The sequence below is a fragment of the Herpailurus yagouaroundi genome, unplaced genomic scaffold (genome assembly GCF_014898765.1).
Source record: "Herpailurus yagouaroundi ecotype Mexico unplaced genomic scaffold, PumYag 140, whole genome shotgun sequence".
NCBI classification, from domain to species: Eukaryota; Metazoa; Chordata; class Mammalia; order Carnivora; family Felidae; genus Herpailurus; species Herpailurus yagouaroundi.
In genome coordinates, this window is record NW_024412395.1 from 6,477,349 (window position 1) to 6,504,579 (window position 27,231).

General features: G+C 40.9%; 1 protein-coding gene and 1 long non-coding RNA gene across 2 annotated transcripts in view; one reads left to right on the forward strand and one right to left on the reverse strand.

Annotated features, from left to right (window-relative positions):
* Positions 1-27,231, reverse strand: part of CNTNAP5 (contactin associated protein family member 5) — a 777,640-nt gene that overhangs the window by 679,677 nt on the left and 70,732 nt on the right. The gene's annotated exons all lie outside the window — the stretch shown is intronic.
* LOC121030409 (uncharacterized) lies at positions 6,120-26,112 on the forward strand. Its single transcript, XR_005790186.1, has 3 exons — positions 6,120-6,242; positions 15,075-15,077; positions 25,428-26,112. It is a non-coding gene; the product is annotated as an uncharacterized LOC121030409 (long non-coding RNA).

Here is a 27,231-nt window from a genome sequence, read left to right on the forward strand (position 1 = left end):
TGGGGATTGGTACTATTACATCAGCATCACCTTTCTTTTTTCCCATTTACAAAAAAAAAAAAAAAAAGGAAACCATCCAAATAGTTTTAATTAATGTGTATTTATTCATTCAGTGTTTGAATGTCTACTCTGACCATCCCATAATACGTTATTAGGCATTAAAGGATCAGTGTCTCTATGCCGAAGTTAGAAACCTAGCTGGTGAGATAAAATATATAGTCAAAGTATTTTAAAAACAAAATCACACATAAAATGAAAGGATTAAACATCAAGAAGAAATGAGGCTCACAATTAATGCTGGAAGAGGTCAGAGAACACTGGAAGGGAGGTTAGCATAGGTGGGGTGACCAGATGTCCTGGCTGGCCCACATGGATCTTGATTTATGCATCTTTTTCAGGCATAATTATTAAGTCAAAAGTATACTGTTCACACTCAAACGTATATTGTTACTGCCTGGATAGGCCAAAAGGCAACCATTTCACGTGAAACAATCAGCTTGGGTGAAAGGAGGGGACAGGTGGCTGAGTGGAAGACTGAATAGCAATGCAGTAGATGTTGAGGTTGAGTCAGCTGGGGCCAAAGCTGGGGCCAAAGATGTGGCCTTGAGCATGGAAACAACCCTTGCTGCGCAAGGACAAAAGGGTCCGCCCTGCCTTCTTGTTCCCTCCCCTGTTCACTCATATCAGAATTAGCACTTCAAAGCCACCCAAATTCAACCCTGAAAACAAAAGCAATTTCTTGGAGCTTAGGGAGGAAATGAAAGATGATCAAATCCAGACCCTGGCAATATATTTGCAATTTATAATTTTAAGTAGCAAATCCTTGTCACAGAAAAGGGAAAATCAGAAGAAGGTTTTCAAAGTCTAATTACAACAATAGCTTATAGCCTTGAATTTGGCGAGTTGCCAATCCATATGGAATGACGATGAGGTCCCGGGCTGGGATTTAATGCCAAAAGACCTCTCTTTACCTGGGTGCATGTAATTTACTGTGATTCTGCATCGCTGGGAATTAGGAACAGTATCTGTTTACTCATTTGCAACAGTGACTGAAAGCTTGTTACAGTGAACGCAAGATAGGTCAGCCGGGGTCATCCTTCCCTCTCAGATCAGAAGGGAAAATAACAAACCAAGATAAAGAGATTTTAAAGCAATCATGCAGGAGCTTCAATTAAGGCTTCCTTATCCTATTTAACATGATTTTCAGGCCTTTCATCTTAAACCACAATTTTATTATGCTCAATCTAATACCTTGTGCTGAAGCAGGATGTGCTTATTATGTTTGCCAAAATCTGTACACTATGCAGTATCGAAGGCCATCTTTCAATAGAGCATAAGCAAACATTCACCTGAATGCAATTTAGGAAATGTTGGGAAGTCCTGCCCTTTCTCCATTTTCCCCTTCCCTTTCGCATTTTGTAGATCTCTTACAATTATCTCCATTCAATCTTTTTTAAAATTTTATTTATTCATTTATTTATTTTTGAGACAGACAGAGAGAGAGAGAGAGAGAGAGAGAGAAAGAGAGAAGCAATCCCAAGCAGGGTCCATGCACGGTGTGAGGCTCGATCCCACGACCTTAAGATCATGACCTGAGCTGACATCGAGTCAGGCACTCAACTGACTGAGCCACCCAGGTGCCCCTCCATTCAATTTTCTTCAACACAATCAAAGTGGGTATCATTACCCCATTCTAGAGAAGGGGCGAGGACTCCTCGAGTTGAGGAGTAGTATGTTAGTGGTCACACCATCCTCTGTCTGACCTGCCAGGGGGACAAAAGATCTGCTTGACCCCAGAGCCCACCAAGTATTCTTAACTCCTCCCTAGCTTTAGAGATTTATCCCTTACAAGGATTTAATTTATAAATGTGACCACCTCTGAAGAAGAAATATACCTTCATCTACTCTTTAATGTGAGGGAATTTTTTCTTAGTCTTCAGGGATTTATGTTAGCTTAAGGGTTTTACTAGATATAAAGGTAGTAAGCATGGAAGGAAGATCTCCCTCAGAGGAAATAGAAGTCACCACGCAGAAGGAACCCCGACGTTGGCTTCAGAGAGCCCTGAGTTCAAGGAGTGATCTGCCCCTTCTTAGCTACACCATACAGGGAAGATTGTTTGCTTTTTTCTTTCTTTTCATGTCTCTGTGTTTGGGTTTTCTCATCTGTGAAATGGGACTGGTAAGGTTAGTAATGTGTGGATGAACCTGGAAAAACATATGCATTAGGTAAATTGTAGCTTGGTTACTTGTATCTTTTCCTTCTACCTTACTTCACCCACACACTTTGATTCTAGAAGTTGTAAAGTCTTAGATTTTTCTAATTCCAAAATTGAGTGTAGCTCTGATTCATAGAATCTGACCGATTGTCTGCATTGCTCTCTTGGACCCAGATTTATCTTGGATTGCATGTTATGCTTGCAGATACCATGGAAATGAGCACTTTATACTTGGCCTGATAAATAGAAACAATTTTACCCGAATCACTCAATATGCAAACACTTTAAAAATAAGCAAGAGCTGTTACAGCTTTAAATATATCTGTGCTTGACAGCCTGCCTAATGTTTCACGATTTAATTAGTAATATCATTTCCCTGGACTTAAGGTTATCAATCATGTTACCGTTATTTCATTTCTGGCTGTCTAAATATAGCTGGATAGAGTGCTGGCATTGTTCCCTTCGCAGGGATGGGTGAGGATTTTCAAGGAGAAAATGGCGGCAGGAAGAAATGACACTTCCTTCTATAAGCAGCCATGGATCAGACCCACCAAGAAATTCCATCTTTAATAAATCCACAGCTATTTATCTCTTTCCATCATGCATTAGCTGGCATAGAACCTCCAGTAGAAAGCTGACAAAAGAGTGGAGGAGAAAAAAATGAACCTACAAAAGGCAATTAATCTAATTAATGGTGGTAATACGACCATGCATCTGTCTACTACAGTTCACAGCAGGCACTTCTACAGAAGTGATTTTATTTAACCTCATTTAATTAGCGCTAAGTGCTAATTGTTTGGTACACACTATAAAACTCAGCTGATGTTCATATAAGGGAAAGATCAACACGTGGGTTGCAGTGGTTGGGAAAGCTTCAGGTCCTAATGCAGGTGCACTGGATCGTTCAGGACAGGTTGGGGGTGGGGACAACGAGTTCCTTAGCTCATCGCCAGTGGTACTTCTCATGACCCAAAATATGCCAGAATTTTACCAAGCCTAGACCCTTTCAAAGCCTAATTCAGCATTTGACCACAAAGGCATGTGCTTTGGGTTTTGCAACTCTCCTCAGAATGATAAAAGTCCTGGAAGCCAGACATAAGCAGCAATTGTGTTGACTGTGCAGACTTCAGTGAAACCAAAATACAGAGAAGGGAGAAAGCCTCTGAAATATTTCTGGGATGAAAATGAGTACGAGAAGCAGGGAAGGAAAATGTAAAAACGTGCTAGAAAACCAGCTGGAGAGGAAGTGTTGCATTTTTTCATCAATGTCTTGCATTGATGAAATGTGCTTTATAATGGTCAGTCTGTGCCTAATACAGACTGAGTTAAGACACTCACAGGAGGCTTACGAAAACTCTTTTAATTCAAAACAAAGGCCATCGGTGTATGCATACGCCTGTGTGTGTGTGTGTGTGTGTGTGTGTGTGTGTGTGTGGACTGGCGGGACCGGGGGGCTGGGGGCCTGGAGGGGCCTGGGGGGCCTGGGGCGAGCACTAATATCAAAAACTTGCATCCCTTTCAAGGTGAAGAAACACTGACAGAAAGATCGAGGTAGCCGCGACTAGGAACACATAAGATGGCTACGATCAATTCACATCACTTGGCTACTCCAAAATCTACTCACTTATACCACACCAAAGACACAGCGAGTAGATTGAACACATAGACCTTCCACATTCAACTATCTTAAAAAAAGAACATCTCTGGAAACAAGATGAGGGGATGGGCGAATGCATGCCCAGAGACTTTTCTGAGGTCATACAACACGATAAACGACATGTTTGTCTTTATTCAGCTGGTGGCTACTTTTCTCCCATGTTAAACCAGTATTCTGACTCCGACACACAAGGACCATTCTACTTTCTTCAATGTAACCTCTCCTGATGGCACTTCAGTGATTGAAACTTGCCTGGAAGTCTCCAGATCTGTATTGTGGTTCTGCTCCTGACACAATTTGGTTGTTGGTTTGGGACAGGTTGAGTAACCTTTCTGCACACCAGTTTCCTCACGTGTAAAAGGAGCTGATCAGATCAGACAGTCCTAAACTCTCTATAACTCTAGTTTTCTCAAAGTCTAACCTCATTTCCTCAAAGTCTCTTCATATTCTATCCATCTCTTAAGATACCACTTACGCCTCAAGTCCTTCAAAGGTACTTTCCCAGACCTGGCTTTTCCCTTTCCCCTCTCCTGTCACTTCCTCATGTTCCAGTTCTCTCCAGCTCCCCCTCGTCCCTCTCCAGTTGATGTTAACTCTGTTTCATCAACTGTTAACTCTGTTTCAGCCTCAGATGTCCCTTCTCTTTCTTCGTCTCTCTGTGCTTTGTAAGTCTGCTTAGATTCTGGGCAGTGATGAGTGGCCTAATGGAGGAGCATCTATTCTGTGCTCCCAAGGCACCCTCAGACCACCATCATTATTACACACCATTTGTAGCCCTGTATCATGACTGTCGTAGCTGTCACTTTTATCAGACTCTGACATCCACTAAAGCTGGTACTCTATCCGCAGAACAGAGGTTCTCAAATTGGCTGCTGTGTAGTCCAGTGATCTGGGAGCATTTCAATATCCCCATGCCCAGATTGGCCCACAGAACAATTAAATCAGGAACTTGGCGTGGACCCTAGCAATCATTATTTTTTAAGCCCCTGACATGGTTCCAAGTTTGAGAATCACTGCCTTAGAGTGTCCAACAATACGTGTATGGTAACTGTTAATGAATGACCCCATTTACTAGATCTATGATCCCTGGACAAATTATATGGCTTCTCTACATGTTGGTTTCTTTCTCTAAAATGGAGAAGCAGTTTTAGACAGTATAGCATTATGAAGATTAAGATGCACGTGTAATCAGTCGGTCCATAGTGGGCATTTAGCAGATGTCAATTCTCCTCACCTCACTTATCTCCCCAAAATGTCAATACCAAGTTTCCACAAGTCATGCAATAGGCAGCTTGGATGAAGAAGTATGAGCTCTTTCACAGAGCCATTTTTCTTTGTCCTTCCACTACCCTTATCCCCCTCTGAAACACTCTTCCCGTGTTCTCTGGAAAGCAGGGAATTCCCCCAAGCAGACTGGGTCACCATGATTTAGGAAGCAAACTGGCTTACTGTCGTTGTCACTTCCTTACTGGGAAATAAGCTTTATTATTTTTGCATCCTCTTTACTACCCCTTCAATCAGCCTAGTGACAGAGGTGTCCCCTACAAGGAACAGGTCTGAGAATAACTCGTCAACTCTCCTAAGTGGAATGCCAAGACATGTAGCTTACACAAATGACACCCTGAGGCAGGTATTGTGGCGTGGAAGGCTCTTCAATTATCAAAACATCGGAGGATGTACATTTGGCTTTTACATGATTATGTGAGTGTGTGTGTACTTGATGCGTGTACACATATACATATTCATATGAATATGTTGCATTGTCAAGGTCTTCCTTTTTTAAATCCTCTCTCAGAATAGAAAAAGAATGATTTTAAGATAAAACAGTGTGTTCTCTCTTTTAAGACATAGACCAATGGTTCTCAAACTTGAGCATCTAACAGAAGCCCTTGGAGACCCTAAAACCCCTGTTGCTCAGAATCCCAACCCCGAGTCTTTCTGATGTGGTCACCCTGGAGCAGGGCCTCAGAATCTGCATTTGAGCACTACTGATCTCAGTGATTTAGTCAGATTTGTGCTTTAATGCAGAACAGGAGAGTAGATCAGCAAGGGTTCCTGAAGGAATTGCTATTACAGAAGGAACTTCACGTCTCCAGAACAAGTCCTGCTTAGGATGAGAGTATCATTTGATTAGCAAATGCATGGTGTTTGGGTGCCTGCGTGGCCCAGTTAAGTGTTCGACTCTTGATGTCGGTTCAGGTCATGATCTCATAGTTTGTGAGTTTGAGCCCCATGTTGAGCCTGCTTGTATAATGGGGAAAAATAGGATAAAATAGGTAGAGAGAGAAAGGTTAGGACCTGAGGTCCCTGGGTGGGGAAAAACTCGTATTTTGGAACAATGCAGGGAGCATCTGACCACAGCAAACCCCGTAGGCATAAGGTTCCTCTTAAGAATGTAACAGACCCCACCTACTCCCCATCCGATTTCCCTCCGGAATTGGATGAAAGACCTAACTAAAAATAAGTAGTAGCCCATAAACCACATGACCCACAACGAATGATATGGCCAGAGACCACCCCTCATACAATGGAAACCAACCAATCAGGAATGGGCAACCAGCACCTAGAGCTATCAAGCCAAAAAGGGTAGAACCTGAGAAGGAACAAGGGGGAAGGGAGGGAGGGCTGACCAGAACCTTGTAAAATGAGGACCCCTGCCTCCTATCGTGGGCGTTCACTTTCGAATGTCTCCTCTCTGTAAGGAGAGCTGTCCTAGCATTCTTCCTTTCTGATCTTCTACGGTAATAAACTTTTGGCTACTGCTCATTCTGTGTCCACCTCTTCACTCTTCGAAGTGGTAAGACAAGGAACCCTGGGTTTTGAGGTAAGAAATCCTGCAACACTGCTCTCTCTCTCTCTCACTCTTTCTCTTCCAAAATAAATAAAATAAACATTAAAAAAAAAGAAAATGTATTGTGTTAAGTACTCATTGAATTAGTACACTTCATTACAGATGGTTTGAATTTTCCTTTCGCCCATCCTCCAACCTGACTCTTCACCCCAAACTATCCTCGACAATTTAGACTTCAATGCATTTGTTATAAATTGGGATAATCATCTTGACTAAATTTTATTGAGTACATGCTATAAATGCTGTGCACTGTTCTAGGCTTTGGGGACACATAGAGTCAAATGTCTGCCTCTGTGGGGTTTATCTTCTGGTAAGGGAGACAAGAAGAGGCAAGTTCCGTAAATAAAATATATAGTATGCTAACTAGTAATAAAAAAAATTATCAACTGGGCAAGTGGAATGAGGAAGTTTTGAGGGGAGGGGAAACTTTAAAGCGGCCAGAGAAGGTCTCAGAATTCTGGCCCAGGACAACTGAAATGGTTGACTTGGTTTGCATCCTCTGAAAGTCAAACCTGGAAATCAAAAGGGAGTAAGGAAAAGGTAAACTGAGGTAACACTTTGAGAATCATGTTGACACTATTGGTCTGTAGCTCTCTTTGGGGAAGTGGGAAGGGGAGAAAGTAATTCAAGAACTCCCTTAGAGTTTTAAGGGCAACAAAATGGAAACTCTGGCAAAACAGGCCAAAGACTTGTGTTTAAAATCGCAGCCATGTTTCATTTTCTTACACGTCCTGGCCTGCCTTCTTTCACCTGAGATTTCAGTTGAGTTGCAGTAAGCTGTCTTGAATCTGGAACCGAGTTCCACGGGGGACTAACTGTAGACAACCCTGAAGTGAACGACCGAGTAGGATGGTGTGGGAAGAGTAGCCATTCCTTAAGGCAGTGTTAACAGAAACTCAGATACTTGAAAGGTATGAATAGCAAGTGCAAAATTCGTAATAGAAACAGCCCCAAATATCTAGGAGTTCTGGGCTACACATTGAAATTAATGTGAGAAAGGAAGAGTTCATCTTCAAGAAGAGCACAACCATCTTGGGGGAACTCCAAGTATGTGGGGTGCTCCGTGCACAGCCAGGAAGCCTGTGTTGAGCCACCAAAATGGAGAGAAACAGCAAGGCTCACCTCAGGGGACTGAGTGCCTGGATGCATTTAACTAAACTAAGGACACCCAGCCCCTGCCACAGATCCTTCCCTTCTCTCAGATTCCTTTGTGCCAATACCCGGGCAGAAGAGAAGTCACCTCCTGTCCTCCTGCATACCCGGAGGACAGTCACAGCTCACGTGTTCATGCTGTGGAGACTTAGGTGGGAGGACTCACACCCTCCCAGGCAGTGCCTCCTGTTCACCATTTTCTAGTCTGAAGGCCTGCTGCCCACTTTATCACTGTTCTAAAAGCAGAGGGAGGAACCACAATCTGAGATACAGTCTGGTCTAAACCTTCCTTCAGGAAACAACTTCTCCCCCATTTTCGTTCTTGTCAGTTCTTTGTTTACACCTAAGGAAACCAGCCTTTAAATAATTTAACATTTGTCTTCATTGTTTTGGATTTGTGTTAACTGAAAGCAGATGCAGAGAGAGGGAAATTAAGTATTACCAAGCATCCACTGTGTGCTACACACTGTGCTTTACAAACTAGAGCAGTTTAGTCCTTGAGACTCTCGTAAAGAATGTCATCATTTCTTGGCTGTATCAGTGAGGGCTCTGAATTTTAGAGAAGGCAAATAAAATGTCCAAGGTGACACAGTTCGTAAATAATAGCAGTGCGACATATGGGAAGCCCACGCCTGTCTGACTTAAGAGTCCTTGATCTTTCCTACCTTAAGGAGTCCCTGTGGTTCTGCCCCGATCTCACTCTGTTTTGTTTTCAAAATGTATCTCTCTTTTCACTTCCATCCAGAAGGTGAGAGCCTGGCTACTTCTTAGTTGAGGAGAGTGTCAGTGATATTTATGTCAAGATCTTTAATCCCAACCCTCTGGCTTTAAGTCTGAGATTCCTAAGTGAAGTGATTTTTGAAAATCACATAACTCGTGTCCATGGTTTAAGAGCTTGCTACGTGTTCATGAACCTCGTAAAATCCGAAACAAATTAGTAAACTTAATTACATGGCAGTGTTGATTCTGTGATCCATTCTGTGCTGATTCATTGCATTTTTGTATTTTTTGCATATTTTTCATGCTTCAACAGAACATTAAGATATATTAAAAACTGAATTAGCAATGTCTAAAAAGGATATATAGAAATTTTGATTTTATATGTCATGACATGATAATACCATGATAATCATATACTATTATCATAATATCCTGCCATTACATTTTATATATATAAATGTATATTTATATATAGATACTTCTCATCAGTTTGGACTTAGTTTAGAATGCAAGGTTGGTTTAATATTTGAAAATTAATCAGTGTATGCTAACTAATTTGGATATAAATTTTAAAAAGATACAATTAAAAAAAAGAAAATCAGTATAGCTAATTATATTTTCAAACTGAAAATATCATCTTAGATGCAGAAAAAGCATTTGATAATTATATATGTTATACGTAGAGAGACAATATCGCATATATGAAAGGAAAATCTTTGATAAAAGGAATCTACAAACATATCTAAACAGGCATCATATTTACTGATGAAATTTTGAAAGCTATTATTTGGAGATGAGGAATGAACAGATTATGTACCATCTTTACTTCTGCAGAACACTGTACTAAAGGACCTATCCAATGCAGGAAAGCAAAGGGACGATTTAAATATTAACATCAGAAAGGAAAATATATAGCCACCATTAATCATGTATGCTATAATTATATACATAGAAAATATGAAAGAATCCATAGATGAATGATTAGGATTGATGAAGTTAGCAAGGCTGGACGATTCAAGGTCAACTTACTAAAAGAAACGTACATACATATACTGGCAACAAATAGGATATTATATTTGAAAATTAGATACAATTTATAGCAGCCTCAAAAATAGAAAATACCTAAGAATAAATAAATAGGAAGTACATCTTATATGTAGAACACTCTATTATTGGGAGATACAAACAATAAGACTTGAATGAAAGACAAACCAAATCCGTCAACTCATGACTTCATGTGAACACGTCAGTTACTCCCAAACTGGTCTATTGATTCAATGTAATCCTGACCAATATTGCAACTCATTGTGTTTTGGAACTTGACAAGTTGATTCTGAAATTTATATGGAAATTTAAAACAAAAGACAAGAAGAGTTAATGATGCTCTTGAATAAGGAGGGAGTTCTCTCATCTGTCATGAATTATTACAACTACGGTAATTAGGACAATGTGATCTTGGCTCAAGGTTAGACAAATAGAATGGTGGAATAGAATCAGAAACCTGGAAATAGACCTGCACATGTAGATGCTTGATTTATTGCAAAGGTGACATGGTAGAGCCATGGAGACATCAAACAGTCTTCTCAACGGTGCTGAGACAACTGGCAAAAATAAAAGAAAATGTGACATCACAACATCCACAAAAATATAATCCAGCAGATGACAGATATAAATGTGAAAGATAAAACATTAAAACTTGTAGATGATAGAATGTCTTAATGGTTTCTTAAGATACAAGACACAATAAAGATAAACATTGCCGATCGAGACCATTAAAATTAAGAACTTCTGTTTGAACTTAATTAAAAGAGTGAACAAATAAACAATAGGATGGGAGGAGATGTTTGCAACACATGACAGACCAGGGGCTTCTATCTAGAATATAAATAGAATTCCTACTATATATATATGTATATATATATAGTAAATGGGCAGAATATTTGAACAGACCTAATAGTTCATTTACCCAGCAAGCAGGTGTAGAGTGTTCCTTCTATTTAAATTTGTTAAATAAAGAGGTTTTTTTTCTGTGTGTGTGTGTGTGTGTGTGTGTGTGTGTGTGTGTGTGTGTTTGTGTGTTTAGCCTTTTTGCCTGTGTGAGAAATACAACATCTGTACAGAAAAGTACAAAACAAAGCTTTAAAACTCAAAGATTTCTCACGTTATAATTCATTGTATGAATGTAATAATTTATCTTTTACTCTTGATTCATTTGGAGTGTTTCTAGTTTTTGATACTGTGAATAATGCCACTATGATCATTCTTGTGTATGTTTCCTGATATAAATTGTGCATGCCTTTCTGGGGGGATATATATCTAGGAGTAGAATTGCTAAGTCACGGGACATGGGTATACACCTCTCAAATTTTAGTACATAACAGCAAACTGGTTTCCAGAGTGTCTGTATGTATTTACATTCATTCATATCAGCAACATAGCACCTGATATTATCGGGCTTTTTAAAACTTGTAGACATTCTGTCAGTTGTATATGGAATCTTGCTTAGTGTATCTTTCCCTAATTACTATTGGAAATTAATGAACTACAGTTACAAATAACAACTTGAAAGAATCTCAAAGGAAAATAATATTGAACAAAAGAAGTCGAACACTAAATGATTCTATTTATAGTGTTAAAAATGTTTGGTGTTTAGAGATGTCTTCTGAAGAGGTAAAACTATTTAAAAAATTATGAAGATAGATACTACAACAGTATGGGCAGTGGTTGCCTTTTAGGGGGAGGGTAGAGGTGGTATGGAGGTCCAGTTAAGGTCTTTTTGGGTGCTGGAGGTACTTCTTTTTTCCATCGATATGCTTGGTACCTACACAGGTAATCACTCTGTAACACGTAATTTTTTTATTTTGTGAAGAAGGATGATATCTAACTGAATTGCCCTCTTTAAGAGGAGTAGGAGAAGCTGGCTCAGCTTACATGGGTCCTTCGTGCAAGGCAGGTGGTCAGAACACCTCGTAGATGGAACTTTATGGCTTCTAATCAGAGGAAGAGCAATGTTTCATGTTTGAGACATAGCCCTGGATACGAACTAAACATCATGTCGAGGTAGAGAGTCAACTCAAGGAAAATCTAAGGCAGTATTAGGAGCTAGAATGGGAAATCAATGACTTTGAGAACTAGGGGAAATAATATCAAAGAGCGACAAACCTAAGTGAGTGAACTGAAAGGCAATCCTTGGGAATATTAAAGAAGCCAGCCAGTGACAGGCATTGGTTCATTCTTTTAGCCTGACAACCAGGAAAGCCAGGTTTATGTACAAAAAAACTGAATGGAAAAGACATGTGCTCTGTTAGACCTCAAGAAGTTTAAGTTTCCCTGGGAAGATACATCAGATACTACTGTCATATTCATGGTGGCACAAGATTCCAGCAAACTCCTGTGGGTGGGACTCTGATGTTCAGTGAGGGATGAATCATTGCAGGTGTCGATGCCCACCAGGATGTCTCTGGGGATGGGATGAAGGTGGGAAGGGCCTGACCAGCACCTTAGCGGTGGGTGTGCTGAACCACACGGTGCTGAAAAAAATCCCTGGACAGACACAGGCTGGTGACTCAGAGCTCTGGGTCTGGAGAAATTGTAAAGTCAGAAGTGAAAGCTGTTACTTGGAAGGGAGACCCACTCTATGATTAATGGGGACAAAGGCCAGAAAGAAGACAATGTGGTGTTACAGAAATTTTTATGACACCGCCAATGCATCATCTGTCCAGGGCTTCGGAGTTTTGAATGCTCAGTATTTCTGAGTTTTGTTTCAGGCATCTTGCAATCCCTTCATGAGGGCTGTTGCCAGTTATCCACATCACTCATGGAGTGTAAGGTGAGGGCACAATCATTTGAGGGTCTCAGAGAGATCAATAATTTTATGTCCCATGAATTGTCAAATATACACTGTAACAGTTTCCTATTTATCAGCATACAGGTGCTATGGAGCCCATGGACAATGTCAGAGTCAGTCACCACAGGGCAGAAAATGGAAGAAACGCCCAACCCCCATATCATAGCCAGAAAGGAGCCTCTGGTTTCTCTGTAATCACCGTCACTACACATAATTTCACTCTAAGATATGCCGCTACGCTTTCGCCTGTTTTCATAAGGGGCTTCCAGCAGCCCCAGAAATCCACATTCACTTCCCCCTCTTTTTTTTCCCTGTTCTTCCTTTGCTCTCTGTGGCCTTTCCCAAGTGTGTATGGAATTTGCCCAAATTTCATTTCATTTTTTGATTGTCTGCCAGCCAGATAATAACAGGCATCTGATCAAGGGTTTAGTTAAGTGCTCTATCCAGCAGTATTTATGCTACATAAATTATTCATACAGTACCACCCTGGACAAATTGCACTTTGATTATACAGTCATTTTTCAGTCCATTCATTTACCAGACAAGTAGAGATCATGGGAGATCAGAGGAGCCACATGTGTGAATGGATAATGAACTTGGGTTCTTCACCCCCTCTCTGTCCTCGGCTCCCCTTTCTGGTGGTGAGCTCTCTATCAAGGGCTTTGTGAAGATCAAATGAGGTAATAGATGAAGAGTTCTTTGAATGGTAAATGTACCGAGTAAATAAAGCCAGTTGTCCATGGGAAGGATGCCCTTTAAGTAGAGTGCTTTGAGGTCACCTAGATCTGCCTTCGCATGCCAACCACTTGCGTGACCCTGGGGAACAACCTAAGCTACGTGAGACTCGGTTGCATTGCCTGTGACATGAGAACACACGTAGCTGTCTCTCAGGAAGGGGAGAAGGAACAAGTGAAGTCACATATGTAAAATGCTAGCACCGTGCCATACCTATGTCAGGTATTCAACACAAAGTCTTCTGTTTCCCATCGCTCCTTGATGGTGTTGCTCATTTGGCAGCATCATGAATGTGTTATGTTTGTTTGTTTTTCATTAATGTGCATATGTGCTTGGCTACAGGTTCAATTTGAAGTTGCAAAGCACAACAAAGTTCTTTGCTGTCTGAACCTCCCTGCTCCCAGGGCCAAGCATCGTGCCAGATACCTGCCTGTGGATTTATCAACGGTAAGAGTCCCCAGAGAGTTTGACAAGTGGCATCTCTATTCAGCATACTGCTTATCCTTGACTATATGGTCCCACTCCTAACTAGGAAGCCACATGCTTAGCTCCAAGGGGGAAATCCATGCATAGGTACAGGTATCTTAAAGGGAAGAGAACACTGATAGGAATCCAAGATGCTTCCACTGAGCTGACAGCAAATCAAGCAAAGACTGGAGAGGTAGCCTGCAAATGACTGGTTTTACCAAAGCCAGCCAACAATAGGAAGATGATTCCTACCTCTCCATAAGTACAACCTGCACTCGTAGTTTTGAGCACTTATTTTAAGTGCATGGAATTAAGCCCTAAAAGTTAGAACCATTAGTAAAGCTGTTTGTCTTGCACCTAAATTACTTGCAGGTTGACTAGATGCTTTGAGAAGCCTACTGCAAAATAAAACTCTGGGTCCTTTCTGAAAACAAAACAAACAAACAACAACAATAACAACAACGCAGAAGAAAACGCAGACCAAAAAATGCCATTAAAAGTGCTGAAATACAAACCCATATATTTTCTTTTCTTCCTAGTGTCTTTGATGTGTCATGATGTTTTTTATTTAATGTCACACTCTTCTGGGCAAAGGTATACTTGCTGAGTGAGTGCAGACTCTCACAGGTGCTGTGGGCTCACCGGCTGTCAGTTTACGCCTCCTGCCAGCTGCCCAACAGATGGCCATGGCCCCGCCTCGGTGGGAAAGCCAGTGTCTCTTCCCAAGGGCCTACACGCCAATTTATGGGAGGTAGGCAACCCCTGTGGGATTACAACGTGGGCTCCAGGACATGGCTGGTATCTGCATTGGGAGTAAGAGGTTCGCCTCCACCAAGTCACCTGCCTAACGTGCCCTCATGTTACCCACCTGGCACAGGGCCAGTTCTGTCATGTCCTGCCTCAAGACACCATGAAATGTGTGTTTATTCCTAACTCGCTCCATGTGTGTGCCAAGGTCCCTGCCATGAGAGGAGGGTGACAGCCATCCCTACGTGGGTGCCAGGAGGGGGAGCCTGGGACGTCAGCAGGTGGGGAAGTTGGCAGCTCAAAATCCATCTGTGAGCCAAGGTTTAAAGCGCCCTGCACGTGCTTCTTTTCCCCACTGGACATCCCTTACAAAGCACAAGTTCAAAGGTAAAATTATTAATAATTTCAAGGGTCCCCAAGTAGAGAGTCTCGTGGGCACAGGGCTCTGTGTGAACATACTGGCACGTACTCATGAAGCCGGTCCTCATGGCCTTATACTGCTTTGTTTCCTGCGGTCTCCTTGCTGTCTGTCAGGATGCAAGGTTTACTCAACACAGTTCTCGAAAATTCTGATTATGTGCTTTTAATGTGATGTGGGTTCAGTAATAACCTGGTTTGTTAGAGTTGTGAGTGCATAAAGAGGACCCCGGCTGCAGTGAGAGACGGAGGGAGTCTCTAAAGCACGTGCACGAGCTTTATGACCTCAACGTGGAAAACACATTTTCTGATTACTTTTTGGTTTCTGAAATGTATAAGGAAATTGCTATCATATCTGTGCTGAAAAGGCGGTTCACCACTGCGGGGTTTCCACAAACTTGTGTGGGACTAAAAGCAGCAGACTGTGTGGCAGATAGACTGTTTTCAATATCTAAAGGATCAAATTTGGGAAGCATTTATTTTGAACATACTAAAAATTGTCCACATGCTTCAAATGTACATATGACAGAGTGACGCAGGCATTTCCCCTTCTTTTCTGAGACGTAACAACAAAGCTTGAGAAGCAATAGTATCAGAAATGCAAACTATGTTACAAACACCAACAGTACAGAGATGGTATAAAAGAGAAAGGTTAGGAGGTCAGACTGTTGTTAAATACTAAAACTTCAAGTAATGGGGGGATAAGTCTATTTAATGTTGTAAATATAAACACTGATAAAGAACACATAAAAAACTAAGATCAGGTAAGTGCAAGTTAGAGGAAAGAGAAATTTAATCAGATCACAACCACAGGTCTTTCTTTTTAAAAAATTTTTTTAACGTTTATTTATTTTTGAGACAGAGACAGAGCATGAACGGGGGAGGGTCAGAGAGAGGGAGACACAGAATCTGAAACAGGCTCCAGGCTCTGAGCTGTCAGCACAGAGCCTGACGCGGGGCTCGAACTCACACACCACGAGATCACGACCTGAGCCGAAGTCGGACGCTTAACCGACTGAGCCACCCAGGCGCCCCCCACAGGTCTTTCTTTAATGAAAGAGACAATGAAGGATATAGGAAAATCTTTCCTCTAATGTCAAACACTAGAGCAAAAACATTAGCCTTCAGAATTATTCAAAATAAACATCCCCTCTGCACACGTGTGAGCGTGCGCACGCACACACACACACACACGTCACTAAAGCAAAGCCAAGAACATATAGACTACTTGCAGAAATCTTTTTATAAAGCCACAAGGAATAAAATTATACAGAAAATTTTTGATGAACTAAAAAAAACATTTCTGCCATGCAACAAAATCTATATAGCTAAACTCACCTATAAAAGAAAAAAAAAAAACCTTCCAAGATTGGACAAAAGCAAACCCCAATTTTATACTGTATGAGAGACACACACACAAATAATTCAGAGTTTAGAAATAAGATTTTGAGCAAAGTGAGCTGGATTGTATTGAGCCAACCTTGTTACGCTAAGAAATTATTTATCCAGATTTCCCTTTCCTAGATGGCTTTGAGTGTCACTTGATGTGGATCTGGGAGGTGGATTGGAAGGTATCCTCTGAAGGTCTTCATGGTTAGATCTAAAGACAGACAGACGGTACAAGTTGTCTTCACTGTCCCCCACTCCAGGTCCAGCTCTTCCCCATTGCTAGCCCTGTTGCCCACCAGTGGTCCCAAGTGTCTCCAGAGGCTAGCTATGGACACACAGAGGCGCTTACCACCTGAGGGTGCCCACTTCCGTTCTCCATGAGCTCCCATTTCAGCCCCACCTTAGCGGCTTAATGTGATGGTTGCTCAGAGGTGTCTGAACCTCCCCACTGTTCCCTGCACTGGTGTTTCAGGAGGACTGGCTTGTGGGGGCACCTTGTGACCCTTCTACTCACCTCCTGCCCTTTGCTTCAGGAAAGCAGCCTCTCTCACATTTGTGTAAGCCTATTTCCTATAACAAGAGGATGGGTCAGAAAAAAAAAAATGGGGACATGTGGAAAAATACATAGAAACAAATTAAGAGTGGAATATGATTCCCCTCTTTCATTCCATGAAAGATCAAGTTGAAAAAAGAAGTGTCTCGATACCTTAAGTGATATAATTTCAAAAGCAGATATAGTAATCTATTTTAACCTCTGTAACCTGATAACTGTGAGTAAACATTTTTTTTCAGATGATCCATAGAACATTCTCAATAAATGACCCCTCAGAAACTCTCAATATGTTTTCGAACAGAAATAATTCAGACAATATTCTGTGATCACAGCAGGGCAAAACTAGAATCAATATAAAAGCTAGAAAATCAATTAACTCTACCACTGGGAAATTAGCAACAAAAACAACAGCAAGGCAATGACGATGTGCTAAAACAACTCCTGTGTTTAAGAGTGAATGATAAATACTAAAAAATGCTGAATATCCAGAAAGTGACAATCATGAACAAAAGACATACTGAAATTTAAAGGATTCAGATAAGGCAAAGCTGGCAGAAGATGCCAATTAATTAGACCAAGATATCATTTTTCATTAATTAAACTTGAATACATCAGAAAGATTAATAAAACTATTTTGATGAGAGTTTTTGGAAAAAGCCACTCTTTTAATTGCTGATGGGAGTGTATATATCAGTACACAGTCTCTAGAGGACAATTCAGCGCTATCTCTAAAAATAACAAGTGTTCATATGTTTTGACTCAACAGCCCCACTTCTAGAAATTTCTCATACATGTATTCAAACATTTGCAAACTCTGGAATGTGCAGAGTTATTTACTGCAACATTGTCTTTAATGGCAATGAGTAGCCACAATCTAAATGGCTATTGGTGAAAGACAGGTTGGTTAAAGAAGTGAGAATATACCTACACGAGGTAACACTTCGCATCTTAGAAAAGAATGAAGAAGTTCTATGTGTGCTGATCTGAAGGGATCACAGAGGTATGCTAAGTAATAAAAGGAAGATGCAAAACAACTCATCTTTATACCAACATGTGTGTGTTACAAAGGGAGGAAAGAAGCTCCTGGGTGGCTCAGTTGGTAAAACATCCTATTTGAGATCTCAGCTCAGGTCATGATCTCAGGGTGGTGAGTTCGAACCTCTCGTTGGGCTCTGCACTGGGCGTGAAGCCTACTTAAAAATAAATAGATAGATGTAGATAGATGGATAGATAAATAAATAGGTAGATAGATAGGGAGGAGACATCTATATATGTTTGGATACTTTTAGAATATCTCTGAACCATACACTAAAGACTGGAAATGGGTTGCTTTCAAGGAGGGGGCCTGGTTTTCTGGAGGATAGGTATGTCAGGAGACTTTCACCTGTCCATCTTTATATACATTTCTAAAAATGTACACTGTATTATTTTTTTCAAAAATAAATAAAAATAAGGACAATAGCATCCCTACTCCCAACAAAGTAAAGCCATCAGTATGATGAGTAACTTTTTTTTTTTTTTTTTTTTTTTTTTGGTATGAGAAAATAATGGACTGGAATTGGATCAGGCATGGGAAACTGAATGTAACTTCCAAAATCTTTCTTATTTATACCAAGGATAAGACCGTCCCACCCCCTGACCCACACACAATGGGAGTGTACCCTGCCTGTGTTGGGGGTGAGGTGGGGAACATTAAACGGATCTTAGATAACTGTTTACCATACAGTAGAGAATTTTGATACATACGGGTTCCTCAAGCTAAAACACCACGATTAATTTAACCATTTATACACATGTAAATACATATGCAATATTCTTATTCCACATCTATCACTCTTCTCCCCAAACATGATGTGTATATCCCATAGTCCTCCAAGTTTCATGTCCCCCACGTGGTACTCAAAACCATCCACAGTCTGGGCAACCTCAGCATCTAGAGTCATCATCCACCTCACTCCACATGGATCCTCTACTTCAATGTTACCGAAATACCCACTTGTTGGCAAACACACATCGTGTCCTTGAATCCACTGCTTTCTCATTTTATTTGCTTGCACATGGAGTCTCACATTTACTCCCACCATGCCTATTTCTACACGTTGCTATCCCTGCTGATGCTGAAAGCCAGTTCACAGACACTCGCCCAGCCGCCCCTGATTTCTACATCCAATACTCTGCCCGCTCCCTGAAAATTCCTGCCACTCTTCTTGTTCCACGCAGGGCGCTATTCACATATAGTCATTTATATGCATATCTCATTTCTCCTTCGAGTTCATAAATCTCTTTGGGAGGAAGAGGAAATTTCGTGAACATTTGTCACTGCAGTTGATGGGTTTTCCTATATAAAGTGGAGTTTTTATCTCTCATTCTTTTGTTTATTTCTTAACAGCTTTATGGAGGTATAATTGATACATAAAAACCATATTTAATGTGTACTTTGATGAGTTTGAATCTATACAATTTAATAAATTTTATGAGAATCAAGGAGCAAATGAGTAGGTACATATAGTTTTTTCTTTTTTCCTTCACTGAAGGTTGATGATGGTGATAGTAAACTTGTAGTTACTTCTTTAACCAAATGAAATACATCCAGAACTATCTCTTTTGACTTAAACCTCGAAAGTGCAATTAATCCAGGCATTCATGAGTGCTTTTTGTAGCTATAAAAGCAATAGATACAAGACTTCTCCATTGTCTCCCCACCTGGGGTCTCAACTTCAGACAATAATATAAAAAAAAAATAATAATCAAACATGTGCATTAATTTACAACTGTGTGCCAGGCACTGAGCTAGACACTGAGATTACAAAGACCAAGGACTTAGTCCCTGAGAAGGAGCTGTGGGTCTGTGGGAGGAACCAAACCAATAGACTGTGACAATGGAGAATAAGCAGGGTTGGTGTGGTAGGGCAAAGGATTAAAAACAGTGTAGAAATACCTGAGCTCATGAGCACAGGATCATGAGCAAGAAAATCCAAGTACAGTAAGACTTGGATTGCAGCTAACTGGTTGTGCGAGTGTTCCACAAGATGAGAAAATATTTCTAGTACATTTTAACTTGATAAACGAATGGTGTCTTACAATACGAGTGGTACATAACACTGAATGCCACGTGATCACAACCGAGCCAATGGATCTTGAAATTCACTTTGGATTACAAGCATGTTTCTGGAATGAATTATGCTCGCAAACCAAGGCATTGCTATATGTTTTTCTCTTATCCCCATTCCCCAAGTGTAGCTGGCTCTTCTGCTAACGAAAAATAATGTTGCATGCATGTCTCGGTAATGTTACTACAGAGAGGATTCATAGAGAAATGTTTTGCGGTGAAAGGTGGCAAATTTTATTTGAAAATGTCTAGTTTGGGAGCTTGTGAGATTACTCATGTGGAAAAGTACCCACGGGCAGCAGATGAAGGGGAAGTAGGCCAAACAGGCCATATACTTGGACAGGAGAACTAAAGCAATGACCATGAGCTTCATAGAACACCAGGAAATAAGGTCCAGGTTCAAATGCCAATACAACAACCTTGACAAACCTGTGGCTGTGAATGACTTGAAGTTATGATGGGTAGGAAGTAAACAAAGAGGGTGAGGGACCATGGAAGCAAAATAGGCAATTAAGTAGTATTGATAATGTTACTTACACAACACATAAAACATAATAATGTATTAATAATCCTACTTCTCATATAGTTAGTACTTCTCATATAAGTACTTACTATATGCCATGAATTATGTTACATGATGCTTTATAATATAACTTTCCCCCATTTTAAAGATTGAAAAAGTAAATGTTAACAAGGCCAGGTTAACTCATCTCAGATGCTAATATTAGTTTAGCTTTATCTCACCATAAAATATCCAAGGCCCTCAGAAAATCAAGTACAGTTAGTACTGAAAAATTACCATCAGATTGGACAATGTGGAAGTCATAGCTACCTTGCTTAAAAACAAAAACAAAACTTTTAATAAAATGGGAGCAATTGAGACAGAATGGCTAAGTCACATGCCTGAGAAAGGTGGTCAAGCAATATTCCCCAGAGAATTGAGAAAGGTCCACCAATCTGTTCATCACGTCTATGTCTGGAGTGGACAAAGGTATCCTTGTAGAGGAGTCAATGGAAACTCAAAAACTAAAATCAATAAACCTCTCGAAGGCACCTACAGGCATTTGGGGATAGATTATATAATGTATGCCAGTAATTTGCTTCAAAATGATGTGGAAGATGGGAAATTGGTGAGGTAAATGAAACATGAGTGGATAATTGATAAAGATGAGGAAGAATTACATGGGGTTCATTATATTTTTGTTTTTCTTTGAAAAAATAGACAAAAATTTGTGAAGATGGCCAATGCTGAGCCTCTGGTCAACAAGTTCAGCTATCCCAGAAAGCCGAGAAATGAGGTCGCTAGAAGCTAGAGGAGGATAAGTGTCCAAAGAAGTGAAGATATATATACTTAATATTTATTATTATGATTCACTCAAGTTTTTCTTCAGTTTTATTGAGATGTAACTGATATATATCACTGTAAAACTTTGAGGTGTACAGCACAATGACTTGACGTCACACGTAAAATGATTACCACAACAAGCTATGCGAAGTGAAGTTAAGTTGGACAGAGAAAGACAAATACTGTATGATCTCACTTACAGGTGAAATCTGGAAAAAAACTCATAGATTATGCTTTAGTAATAATAACATATAATAGTTAAATTATATGTATATATATATTATAGTATATTTATATTATATATGCATATTTAAGATGATAGACACCTGGAAATTTCTTATATGTAGAGAAATAAGCACCAGACATAACAAGAGCTAACATTTACCGTTAGCTTTGAACGTGCCAGTCACTGTTTCAAGTGCCTTACCTGATTTATCTCATTTATCATTAAAACAGAGTTGTGAAGTAGGTAATATTTTAATTTAATTTTATTTTTTATTTGACTGGGGGTGGAGGGAGGCAGAGGGAGAGAGAGAGAATCTTAAGCAGGCTCCACAGATGCCAGGCTTGATCCCACGACCCTGGAATCATGATCTAAGCTGAAATCAAGAGTCGAACGCTCAACTGACTGAGCTACCCAGGTGCCCCTAAACCCAAATTCATAGCTAGTCAGTCTGCATTTCAGAGAAGTTCAGTGAGTTTCCCAGGCTAGATTTCCCCCAAGGGAATGAGAGCCCATTTCCAGAGCACCAATGGAGAGATCAACTCCCATCAGAAGAAGACACCATCTTGGCACCAAGGAGTGGGGAGGTCAAGGAGGAGTTCAAGGAGTTCCCTATTTGAATGAACACCATGAGAATAGAGAGGCAGAGACAGAACAGTTGCTTTCTCAGGCTTTCAGGTCCACTTCTGTGACTTCTGTTGGTGTTAGCCATTTCTGTGCAGCAGTAGAGTAACTGGACCCCAAAGTGTCTGAGTGGCTTGTCTGAGGTGCAACCCCAAATCCAGTGAATGGACAGACTCAGGATGAAGACCCTGGTCGCTTCGCTGATTGCTTTGTGCTCTTGTCACCTGCCAACTCAGCCAGAGTCGAGGATATAATTATCCCCTGAGGATGATTAAAATCTCTCTATTTTATTCTTCAGTAATTTTTGCCAGGACTTTCTTCATTTGTTTCAGGCAGAGGTTTACTTACTTTTTATTTCATTGCAAAGTCGCCCAGCAGATTTGGATTTGTTTCTGTGCCTGTGGCATTGTTTTTAATATTTGCAAAAGTGAACTCAAAGATGACTTCTAAAAAGTACAGCGCACTTTGTTCCCTTGATATTTAATTCTGGCTTGGGTGGTGGTGGCAAAGATCTGGAAGCCTCGGTTTTTAGAAAGGGTTCAGTTTACATGGAGGTCATAGTTGGCTTTAACATGTGCTGTGGGTCCAAGAAGACACAAGTAAGCACTTCTGGAGCTGGTGGTGGTCTGACAAGGATATGCTGCCAGGGACCCCATTAGCTCGTGAGAGAGAGAAGGCATAAGGGAGGTATGCTTGGTTTGAGACAGACTACTGATCCATGTCAAAGCACACGTCTAATAAAATCAACCTAATTCTATTTGCTAAAAGGCCTCAAAGAAGTGATCAGCGTGAGGTGGTCATGTAAGTACTCCATGTTGATAATAACATTGACGTGCTACTTCTGTCTTGGTTCAAATATTAGGGGTGTATTGGCACAGTCCCACATTCCAGTCCATGGGTTTATAAGGACAGGGGTGAGTGAATTGATGAATTAAATAAGCTTTCAAATTAAACTTTGGCACCTGTTCTACAATCAGAGTAATGCCTTATCTGGATTTGTTCTGTAGCACCTACTCCCACCCAGGGTAAAGTGCATGTTAAAAGGAAGTTGCAATAGATGCTAGAAAGTCCCAGTGCAAATTGTTCCTAATCCACCTCAAATACATCCAGCTTTGTCTGGTTGTATCATCCTTTGTCTGCCCTTGTCTGGGATTCTGACATACCTTGGAGTCAGCACCTCCTTAGAGGTCAACCCTCATCACAGAGTGTAGGATTCCCGTCATGAGTTTAAGATCTGAAGTCAGACAGTCTGAGTTTGGGAATCTGGTTCTTTCACTTCACATGCAAGAATTTCAGCAAATTACTTAATTTCCCTTGGTTTTCTCATTTAATAAATAAAGATGGTGCCTGCATTGTGAAAGAGAACTGTCATACATGTAAAGCATTTAAAACCATCAATGTCAGAGTAAGTGATCAGAAATGCTAGTTGTGATTATTTTCATTCTCATGAGGAACATCATTAATGTGACCCACCCCAGGGCTCTCTCACCTCCTTATGACTGTAATTTAGGCGTGGCCAAGTTCTATGGGCCAACCCCCTTCTAGTTAAGCTGTGGGTGAGGACAAGGGAAGGCCCAAGGTATTTCCTTTCTAAAGCTGCCCTCTTATTCTGTGTGTCAGCTCCATTCACTGTCATGATTTTTGGTTCTTTTGCCCAGTTTCCCAAACTTCAACCGTCACCTCACTTGTGTGGAGACGGTCAGTGTGGTGCCGTGTGCTGACCTGGGAACCAATGCCAGACTCTGAACAGCGCTATGCTTGGGTCCTTTCCGTGTCTCTCACTTCCTTATTATATGCATTGACTATTGGATGCAATTTTGAATACATTATTGTATTTCTCTGAGCTTAAGTTTCTTCATGTGTAAAGTCAGCCTGGCAATGTCCAATTCATGAGGCCATGTTATGATTAGAGGTAGATTCAAGATACCATACTAGGGTCTGCTACACAATTCCGTCCCTTTCTGTGACACGTTGCATGTGTTAGGTGCTGTGCTAGATGCCAGGACACCAAAGTGACTATGGCAGATTTGCTCTCAAGGGCCTTGCTACTTGGTTAATGACAGATAAAACAAACTGAGGAGGTCCTTAGAATAGGTAAAGATCCATACATATGTGAGGATTTGGTACTCTAGAGGCCAGAGGAAAGAAATCTCACCTTTAACTCACATGCCCAGAGGAGATATCCTGGAATGGATTATAGCTGAATTGAGGCTCAGTTGTTCAGGCACAGAGAGCATGAAGGTCTTTCCAGGCAAAAGAAGACTATAAGTCATGCCCTCAAACTTTAGGGTACAGGGGAACCCTGTGTTTTTATTAGAGCTTACAGCATGAAGGTGGACAAGATGGGAGAGGTGTCTGAAAAAGTGGGCAGGCCTTGAATCGTGAAGCTTCTTGAGGGCCTCACGAAGGCTCTGGGGCTTTATTCACAGATAGTAGGGAAACACTGAGAGTCATAGGAATTAGTCAATGAATGGTGGATGGTATTATTATTAGTGCTGCTAATGGGACAGTTGGCTCAGAATGTCCTCAGACCAATGTTGCTTACACAAGCTTGATTTCCTTGCATATGGGACTTTGCTGCCATAGGGCTGCCGACACTTTCTACCCCTCCCTGACTTTTCCCAAAGGAATAAAGTCCATTTGTCTAGAGCTCTACGCCATTCTTCAAGCTGACATCTTGCTTGTTTTTGTTGTTGTTGTTGTTGCTGTTGTTGTTGTTGTTTTGTTTTGTTTTGCTTTGCTTTATTTCCCCCAATTCTAGCCTATCTTAAACACAGAGTCATAGAGCCCAGACTATGGGGTAGAACAGTCTTGCTATGTATTCCGAGTCTCACACTAGCTTTGCCGCTGGACAATTTTTTTTTAATACTTGTGCTTTAGTTTCTTCATCTGGAAGATGGGGCACACATAGTACATCACCTCTTGGAGTTGCTGTGGGGGTTAAGTGACTCAATACACAGAATATCATTAGAACCATCTCTAGCATATGGTAAGTAGTCAGTAAATTCAACTTCTATTAAAGCCTTCAAGTGCAGATCCTCCCCCAGTTGCCACATTTGGAGATATGTTGTCTCCCCTCTTCTTCAGGTAAAGCACAGAGAAAAGGGAGAGGAAGGACCAGATCGTCCCCTGCCAGGTGGTGTGTGTTAGATGCCACTCGCACAGTAAGACAAGACAGGCTCTGGCGTTGCCAGAATGTCTTAAAAGGGGGGCGTGATTAAAAGGTGAGAGTGAGAGAAAATAGGAGAGGAGGGGACTTGTTTTTAATGTGTGTTTGCAAAACATGCATGCTGTTTTACTTTGTCTGCTTCTTTGGTTGTTCATGCAGTCACGATATTGGTGGCCTGAAGACGACACCTGTCTTAATCATCAAGGGGCGCGGAAGTCTAGAGGAGCAGATGGTTAGAGGCAAAGGTATCATGGTGCAGATGGGGCCAAGGTGAGGCAGCATGAAAGAATCATAAAAGGTGGACTTCAGAATCAGAATAAATGTGTCAGAAAGCCAACAAGAGCCTTCATTCATTTGGCAGTCCCTGGGCCAGTCACCTAGCTTCTACAAGTCTCATCTGAAAAATAAAAAGGCTTAATTATATTTTTCTCAGAGGGATACTGTGAGAATTGCGTGAGATAACATAGATGAACATGCTTCATATGCTCTGGTTATTAGTAGTAATGGGTCATGTTTGGATAGCAGAGAAGTGTAATGACAGTCCAGCCAGAGAAACAATGTGGATAAATAAAAAGATCTGGCTTATTTGAGTTACAGAGAAGAAAACATTTCATGCAGACTAGTGAATACAGTTCACCAAACAGCATATTGGAATGAATAGTACATGCTTCCTATGGTTGGAAAGAATAGGCTAATCATGGAGACAGACAGGTGAGGGTCATGGAGGAATTTATGTTAGGGAGCATGAAAGAAATAGGCTTGGAAATGGTGTCTAGACCCCCAAAGGAATGGTTCCCAATTAACATGCAACAGAATTGACGAAATCAGTAAAAAGAACCCAGTGGAAGTTTTTGCAGGAGAGTGATGAAATCAAACTCTGTTTTCTCATGCATAACTCTTGCCCAAAGGGAATTATTTTTCATTCTTTTGGCAGGGTCCCCCATGGCTCACACGAATGTGTTTTGATGGGTCGATATGAAATGGGTCAAAATTAAGACCAACTAGGTAAGATATTCATCTCAACACAAATGGTAACTAAACACAATTAGTGAAAGTCGAATGACTCACAGGATAGAGGGAATGTACGGGAGTGATATAATGGAATAGAAGAAAATGAGGTACAAATACTTCAATCACACGTAGGTTGATGTTAACAGGAAAATACCAATGTAACTTTTGAGATCAGGGTGGGAAAATGCTCAGAGAAGCACTGTGAAGGATCCTAACGTGTAGGGTTTGAGAGCAGTTTGGGACGGGTGGATTCAGCTTTGAATCTCTGCCCATTGTGCAACCTTGGGCAGTTACTATTTTCCTATCTAAGCCTCAATTTTTCCATCTGGAGAATGGGACTGGTGTGTTTATAAGTTTGTTTTAAGGTTAATAAAATACAATAAAATAAAAAAGACTGAAAAATGTTTACCACAATGACTATCGTTCAGTGGGCATTCAGTAAATAAATGCTGAGAAAACTGAAAATAAAGAGGGAAAAACAGATGCACATGAAAGTGAAAACAAATGACAAGTTAAAAAAAAACCCTAAAAATATGATTTTCTCCTCGATGGAAGGCAGCAGAAGAGAGATTCATTCATGACTCATTCGGAAACAAGGAACCCTGTATCCAATATGTTCAGGCACTCTCCTGTGGAAACGGGGACACTGAGATCTGCCCTCATCCTTACAAGCAGCTCACACACATCAGGGAAAGACCAGACAGCTAATGTGACAATTGCACTGACGCATTTTAACAATAGGATTGTGGAGGAGGAGGGCAGTATCTACCTGGCTGATTAGCCTCGTGGCCCTTGATGGGTTCATTTACCCCGTCAAATCCCATAGTTCCACGTGAATCCCTGGTGAGGCCACCATCTTATTGGTGGGCAATGTCAATCCTAAAGGGGTGCCCACTAGAGCTTGTGCCCACATTTCACTCCCAAACTGGCCCCTCACTGTGTACCTCCTTGTTCCTGGAACTATGTCATCTTTGGGGCTCCCATCAGTTCCCTCCTAC